This window comes from Panthera onca, chromosome F1 (genome assembly GCF_046562875.1).
Source record: "Panthera onca isolate mPanOnc1 chromosome F1, mPanOnc1 haplotype 2, whole genome shotgun sequence".
NCBI classification, from domain to species: Eukaryota; Metazoa; Chordata; class Mammalia; order Carnivora; family Felidae; genus Panthera; species Panthera onca.
Window position 1 is genome coordinate 41,078,397 of NC_138355.1, and position 7,579 is coordinate 41,085,975.

The 7,579-nt window shown below is 38.9% G+C and overlaps 1 long non-coding RNA gene across 2 annotated transcripts in view; it reads left to right on the forward strand.

Annotated features, from left to right (window-relative positions):
* Positions 1-3,052, forward strand: part of LOC144614853 (uncharacterized) — a 116,441-nt gene extending 113,389 nt beyond the window's left edge. For both annotated transcript variants that reach the window (XR_013553087.1, XR_013553089.1), the window contains one exon: positions 2,899-3,052. This is a non-coding gene — a long non-coding RNA (uncharacterized LOC144614853). The remainder of the gene's footprint in view (positions 1-2,898) is intronic.
* The last annotated feature ends 4,527 nt before the right edge of the window (positions 3,053-7,579 follow it).

Below are 7,579 nucleotides of genomic sequence, written 5' to 3' on the forward strand. Positions count from 1 at the left end.
ACAGAGAAACTATTAAGAGTTTTACAGAGGAGCGATATTTTTAAATGATTACACTGGATACCATGTGGAGAACAGATTATGAGGAGACAAGAGAGAGAACAATAGCAAGACTTAATTTGTCCAGAAAGATATGACAATGATTTGGACCAGGTTTGTGGTCTTGGGGTTGAAGAAAGACAGATAAATGAATATAAATGATAAAACATAAGAGAAGATAGAAACATAAGAGAGAAATGATAAAACATAAGATGGAAATGATTGATTTATTCTATAGCTAGAGGGAAACATTAAGAAATTTTAAGATTTTAAGCAGGAATGTGACTTGATTTTGCTATTCTATGACAACAGTGCAGAAGACTAAAAGAGGAAAGGCAGACTAGAATTGTTTTTAAAAATACCAGTCAATGAGAAAGAAAAAGAGAGAAATAGAGGATATAATGACAGAAGATACATTAAGGAGATAGAATATCTAGTTCTTGATAAGTTGCTATAAGTAAGGATGATGGAGAATGGAAAGTAAAATGAACAGATCTTTCGCTGAGCTTCTAGATAGACAGTTGTGACTTCAACTGATGTATAAGCTATAAAAGAAGACAAGAAATTTGGAGAATAAACAATAAATCATTTTCCAGATTGCTCAGTTTGTGGGACATCCAAGAATGTGTAGAAATGGTTCTGGGTTTTGGAAGGAAGGTCTGGATGAGTCAGAGAGAATCAATGTCATTAATGTAAAGGTGGTATTTGAAGTTATAGATTTGCACGATTGTCTAAGAAGAATATTTCAAACAATTAAACCTCATCTTGGTGTGTTGTTTTTCCCAATATATCGAAAGCTTAAGGCATATACATCTCATTACAAGTGATTTTGACCATGTTAACAAGCTCACTCACATAAATGTAGGAGGGTTAACAACAACAAACAAAAGGAAAATAAACTCATATTTTTCATACTTTCCATCTTACTCCCAAATTATTGAAAGCCAATAATACAGATTTATAGATGCAGGCATCCCTGAGGAACATCAAAGTTGCCTAAGATAGTGGCCCTCACATAGTAGGCTCTCAAAAATTATGTGTTAAATGTTGACCAGAACAATGAAAAATCCCAAATGGGACAAAGAAAGTAAATGGTTGAAGAGGAAGAAGGAAAGATGGTGCCAAAGAAGCCAAAGGAAGAGATAAAAACTGTCAAAAATATGTGGTGACTTTATCACACTCTATTTTTCTCTTTCTCCAAATTTAAATGACACATTTCAGCCTGTTGTCCACCAAAACTAATAATACTCACTTAGACAACCATCTCTAAGCTGCATGATAAACAAGGCAAAATTGAGGATGAGCTGTACTTTTGCTCAGTACATTAGCCTTCCCTTAATGCTTCCCTTTTATCTATCACCCAAAACAAACACCAGAATGCTAGTGAATGAGAATGATTTCATTTCAGGGATAAGCTACTGATAATAGCAAACATTAAAACACTCACATACATACACACACACACACACACACACACACACACACACACACACACACAAACCAAGTAACAAATCGTGTGAGATAAACTCCAGAAATGATCACAGTATCAGGACAGAAGTGTGGGGAGGTGTCGAGATTGAGAGTTGCTGGACTCGACTGTGACCTCCTTTGAATTTTTGTATTCTTAGTACCTGGAATATGATAGGCACTAAATAAATGTTCAATGATGTAGAGTGAATTAAATTTCCAAACTGAGAAGTCATGGTTTTCTTTTCCTTGTACCTTCAAGAAAGCCTTCTGATGTGGTCTGTATTGCCTCTGGCTGGCTACTACCTGCTCATTCTCAGAAACTATGCTCATACATCTCCAAAAACCTTCCTTCAGCCACCTCCTCTTACCCCCCTACAGTGTTGCCTCCCCACCATTACCTCAGGGCTGAGTTGAGGTGCCCTTTTGCATACCCTAACTCTGTGATACTTAGCAATGTCTGGGGACATTTTTGGTTGTCAAAACTTGGCTGGAAATGGTACCATTAGCATCTAGTAGGCAGAGGCCAAAGATGTTGCTAAACATCCTACAATGCACAGGACAGCCCCTCACAACTAAAAATCATCCAGCTTAAAAATTTTAATGTCTATAATGCTAACGTACAGAAGCCCTGTGCTAAAGCATTTTGCGTGTGTATCTCTCCTTGTACTTTTTGCATTGTATTACACTATATACTCTTTAAAGGAAGGAATTTTTATCCATTTTATTCAAATTATCTGGCACCACGGATCACAACACTGCACTTATAAACCAAGGATCATGAATTAATTTGTTGCTGGAGCCTTCTGTTTATTTCTAGTGTCTGGCCTCAAAGTAAAAAGTGGTAGATGGTCAATGAATGATTGAATATGTTACTTAATTCTTGACCACTTCAAATTCATTTTTCATCTCCTAGCCCATTCACATGACCTTGAAGGATTGTTATGTTAGTATTTCAAATTAGAATGTGTTGTGTGTAAATGTGGAGTTTTTATTCTTTAAGACTATGTATAAAAATTTAACAGTAAACTTTGTCCAAGCATTAATCCTTGGGGTACCATACCACTCACATCTCTCCATTATATAAAGTATCTCTTTCTTCCCTTCATTGGCTTTCTATCTTTCTTATAGTTCCCTAGACATGGTAAAACAGGCTACAAAACTTATGGTAATTATATTGCCCAATGGTTTCACTAGGGAAAGATTATTGAAAGCCTAAATCCATCTTCAGTTATAGCCACTGCTTCTTCCTTCTCTGCATGTTTATTTACCTACTCCAAGAACTTGCATAGGTTAGTTAGGCATAATTTCCTTTTACAGAGTGCCATGATGCCTATCCCTCCATTAGTTTTGTGTTTAAATGTTCAATAGATTTGTTTTCCGTTCCTTTTATAGCTGGAACTTGTGAGGCCCCCTCAAGGGATGATATTAGCTCCTCTGAACAATCTGGACAAGAGATTACAACCCACTGGGCAGAGAATGCTGGCAGTGTAGCTCCTGGGAAATGAGCATCTGTCTGACTTCCTACCGAGCTCATCTAATGCTGTGTCCCAAGGTACGTATTTCCCCCTAACCTCAGTGGGTCCACTGTTAAAGCAAGCATGATATTTACTACTACTCTGTAGGAAAAGGAAGATCATGGCATAGTAGCACAAACAAGGACTTTGGACTCCAGAAGACCTGCCTTTGAAACTCAGAGCTGCTATTCTTTAGCTGTGTGACCAGGAACATTCTCTTTTGTTTTTGTTTTTTCTTTTCCAAGTCTATAGTTTATTGCAGGAAAAGGATTCAATACAGAAAAAAACATTAAAGTAAGGATATGCATCACAAACAACAGCAAGGGGTCCAGATGGACCAGACTCAGGCTCTAAATGTTTTCTCTCTGTTAAGGACTATACTGGACACAATTTTTCTCTCCAATTAGGAACCAGTGTATACATGGAACACTTTAGAACCAGGAGCATGAAATGGAATCTCAGATGTTAATTTTTAAAATTTGTTGGTCAAGTAAGCATATTCCTGCTTTGTAACCAGTTTCTGATAGTCTCAATAAATGAGGTGTGAATCATCAGCATCACTCTTATCAATAATAATGCTGATAAACTGAGTACAAACTACTTCAAAACTTCTTAGACTTCTGATTACAAAGGAACACTTGGCAAATCAATAGGTTTCATGGCTTGATGGGGGGGGGGGGTCACTGTGATGCAGAAATTTCAGCAGAACAATTTAGTGATAATTCTAGGCCTGCTGAAATTAGCCCTTATAGCACTATTGCTGTGAACAGTCACGTTGCTATCTTTTGATAGACATGTGCACATTTCTCTTGGGTGAAATTGTGCTGGATTACAGGGTATGAATATATTCAACTTCAATATATAATCCCAAACATTTTTCAAGTGGTTGTACCAACTTACGGTTATACCGACAATGTAAGAGGATTCTCATTGCTCTATAAGATTATATTATTGTTCTCTTGAGGTTTAGTCATTCTGGTAAGTGTACAGACATTCGTTGTATTTTTATTAGAAGCAGGAGATAATATCTACTTCAGATGCTTAATGAACTAACACAAATATTTAGCAAAGGATTGGGCCAAAGTTAAGTAAATTAGAGCTCCTTTTTCCGGTAACTTTGTTACATGTTAGCCCTAATAGCAGTGAATTAGACAGTTCAAGTGTAAGATCTAATTTTAAATCCTTTTTTTTTTTAAATGAGAGCAATCAGTGCACTGAATCACACCAACAAATTTTATCCTCTGCAGGAAGAAATATAAAATGTAGCAATAAAGCACAGTGTGGATTTTCTTGGTGGGGCTTCACATCTGGTAATAGAGCTCAATGAGCCCCTCTGATAAAGTATTCCCAGGTAACTCTCTTTTGGATTAGTAGCCTGCAAGATTTTTATTCTTTCTAATTTTCATGTGGCTGCCTCTTGTCTCTCAATCACAAGGACCAGAGATTCCAGCTGGCTAATATGTTGCATACTGTGAAGTGGATGCTATTTTAAATTAAGGCACTATATGAGAACATGTAAAAAAGATATAAAAATCATTTGACTTTTTTTGACATTCCCATATTTTTTGCATAAATACATAGAGGACACCTTCCAAATCTCCCCAATGGTCTGTCACAGTTCATCTCAAGGGGAATACAAATCACAGCAGCCGAATCCCAAGGAATACTCTAAAAGCAAGTGACTCAAAATCTCAAGTGGCTCCATCTTGTTCATTTGCTTTTCCACAGACTAGATTTTGTGCCTGGGTGATCACTTTTCCTTTAGCAAGAAGTAAATTGTATTTCAGCTGCTGCTCCTGCATATTTGGGACTTCACAGATCTTTGATTGCTGAGACGTCGCATATTGCATACAGAGCTGGCTTTAATGACGTGTTCATGGGAAATTAATGTGCCTCGTCAGGAACTGACGTTCATCTCAACTGCTCTGGTAATGGGAGTTGCTGATCTGTTTGCCAAGTGGATGGCTTCTCCGAGATCAATATTCAAAGGCAGCATTATTAGTAATAATAATATATTAAAGTCCATGCTATAAAGCTCTTCAAGTACTCAAATTTATTTTTCTCTTTAAGCCGGGCAAATGACTTCAGTATTCAATAATCTGTATTTTAACCAGGACCTGAGCTCTGGTAAGTTTTCTTGAAAATTTTTAAATGGTGGCCACTTAAGAACTACCATCTTGGTAAGTCGCGGACCATTTTTATATAAAGTAAATGCCTAAAACTCATTTAAGAAGAAACCATTCAGAGAAACTTTGCTTTCCAGTATCCACTCTTGTGTGTTTCTTTGTCAAGAATATTAATTATTTCTCAGGTACCACTAATGAAAATGGAGGCTTAAAAATATAATGAATCAGCCAAATTGAGAAAAAAAAACCTTACTATGGTTTGTAGTCAATGCCAAAGAGACTATTATACTTTTGAATTTGTAACAAATAGGCCTTACAACCTTTTAGAAATTTGCTATAATACTATAGTATAATAAATATAGTAAAAACCATTCTTAACCCACTAACTCAAAAGTGTAAGAAGTAAACTTCCTTCCTATCATTGAATCTATCTTTCTATTTTTAACCCCAATTTCCCTCCGTTTTCATTTTGGTCGTGGCTCTCTAACAGGAGATCAAAGCTGGTGGGAGGGGAAGGTCTGATCTGGACCTTGGTTTCAAGATTGCTTATGATGATACCCACTGCAACATCCTCATTCCCTCTGGTCCCATGTAAGTTTGAGCTGAAGTGTCCCTCATTCCTAAACTCAAGTCCTCATAGGATTTTGCCCCCATTACTTTGATGCCTTTCCTCTGTTTGGCATCATTTTATTGCCCCTAGATAATACTACCCATGAAAATTCTATGGAATTAAAACCCTCTTGACCTCTAGGTCACCCTTGAGCATATTTATGACTGACAGTGTTCTCTCTTTTATAGGTTGCTGGGGCACAGGTTTCTGCTAATATTGACTTTGAAAAAATATCCAGGATTTGTATCTAGGATTCCTGCATTACGTGCAGGACTGATGAGGGAGAATGGTGTTTCTCACAAACCCAGCAGTTTAAGCTCTCCGGGCTTCCCTTCTAAGGAGCTTCCCACTCCAATCTGGGAAAAGTGAAATTAGTCTCTAGACAGCAAGCCCTACTTGAGTTCTTCACACATGTTTTGAATCTGTTCTTTGGGCCTCATGTCCCCTGAGGCTTCTGCTTATGCGAATGAAAAGGCAGAAATGGCTCTTTTCACTCCACTTTGTATTATAAAACTCCTTCCCTAAAGCACTGAAAGCTCAATGGCCTGAGTACTTACATTTGAGAAGGGTTAAGTAGTATAAGGAAACACAGGAATAAAACCTCGGTTCATATTTCAAGTATTGCCACATTTCACTAAATATTATTTAATTCCAACTCTGTGTCATGCAAAGTGATGAGGGAGTGTGGGGCAAGCTGAGGGCAAAGTACAGGCTAACAGCACCCTCCCTCCAGGTGGGATACATGTGATATTCCTCAGACACTCCTAGCTACCCAAGAACAAAGGAAAGGGGTTTAAGTACTTGCCAGGGTAATGTGGGAAACTAAGGCAAATGAAAAATTAAATTCCCTTACTGCGTACAGCCCATTGGCAAGTCCTTGAAACAGGCAGGGCGACCTCCCTCTAGGAGCTCAGCTGCCTGGATGATAACACTTTGCTAGGGGCATAAGGGAATTAACATTATCCTGACCCTCTCTAGGATCCTGTAAGTCTACTTTAACTTAGAAAAATTCCTTTGGAAACTTCCTTTACCTCAATTCCCCCAAGATATACGCTGGCCATCATATTCCAAGCTTAAGGACCCCTGATATACATCTGAAGGGTCTCATGACTGAGGTTTTACTAAACGGTAACAAATGGCATTTTCCTAACAGCAGCTACCCCCTCAAGGTCCTGTTAGTAAACCTGTTCCAAAATTTCTTAGAGACTTATGCTCTTCCTGACACCCTCCCAACCTGAGGGTATATAATCAGCTACCCATCACAACCCCAGTGCAGCTCTTTCTGCCCATGGATCCTGTCCCTGAAAGGGCGGACCTACGCCGGCCGACCCCATCTTGTTTTGTGTCCTCCACCTTGAGTGACTATGTCCCCGACATGCCCCCTTTCCAGGAAAATCACAGAAACCTCAGACCACGCCTCCTTCCCTTGAGTAACCTCCTGCTCACCAGTTCAAACTTCCCGATCAAAACATGCCCGGAGACCTGCGTAACAGGACTCCGACCCTTCCCCAGCCAATCGGCTGAGGCCACAGCCATTACCTCACCAACTGCCCCTAGACCCCTATAAAACCTTTGTGCTTCTGAAACTCGCTCTCTCTCCGGTATCTCACCACTGCGTCAGTGCAGGTAGGGGACTGAGCTCAAGCTAGCTCGAATAAAGGCTCTTTTGCTTTTGCATCGGACTCAGCTCCCTGGTGATCTTTGGGGATCACGAATTCTGGGCATAACAGTCCCCATGCTTTAATAAAATCTTGGCACCAAAGACATCTTCAAGAATTCTTTCTTGGCCATCAGCTCCAAATCTCCCACCATCTAAGTTTCTA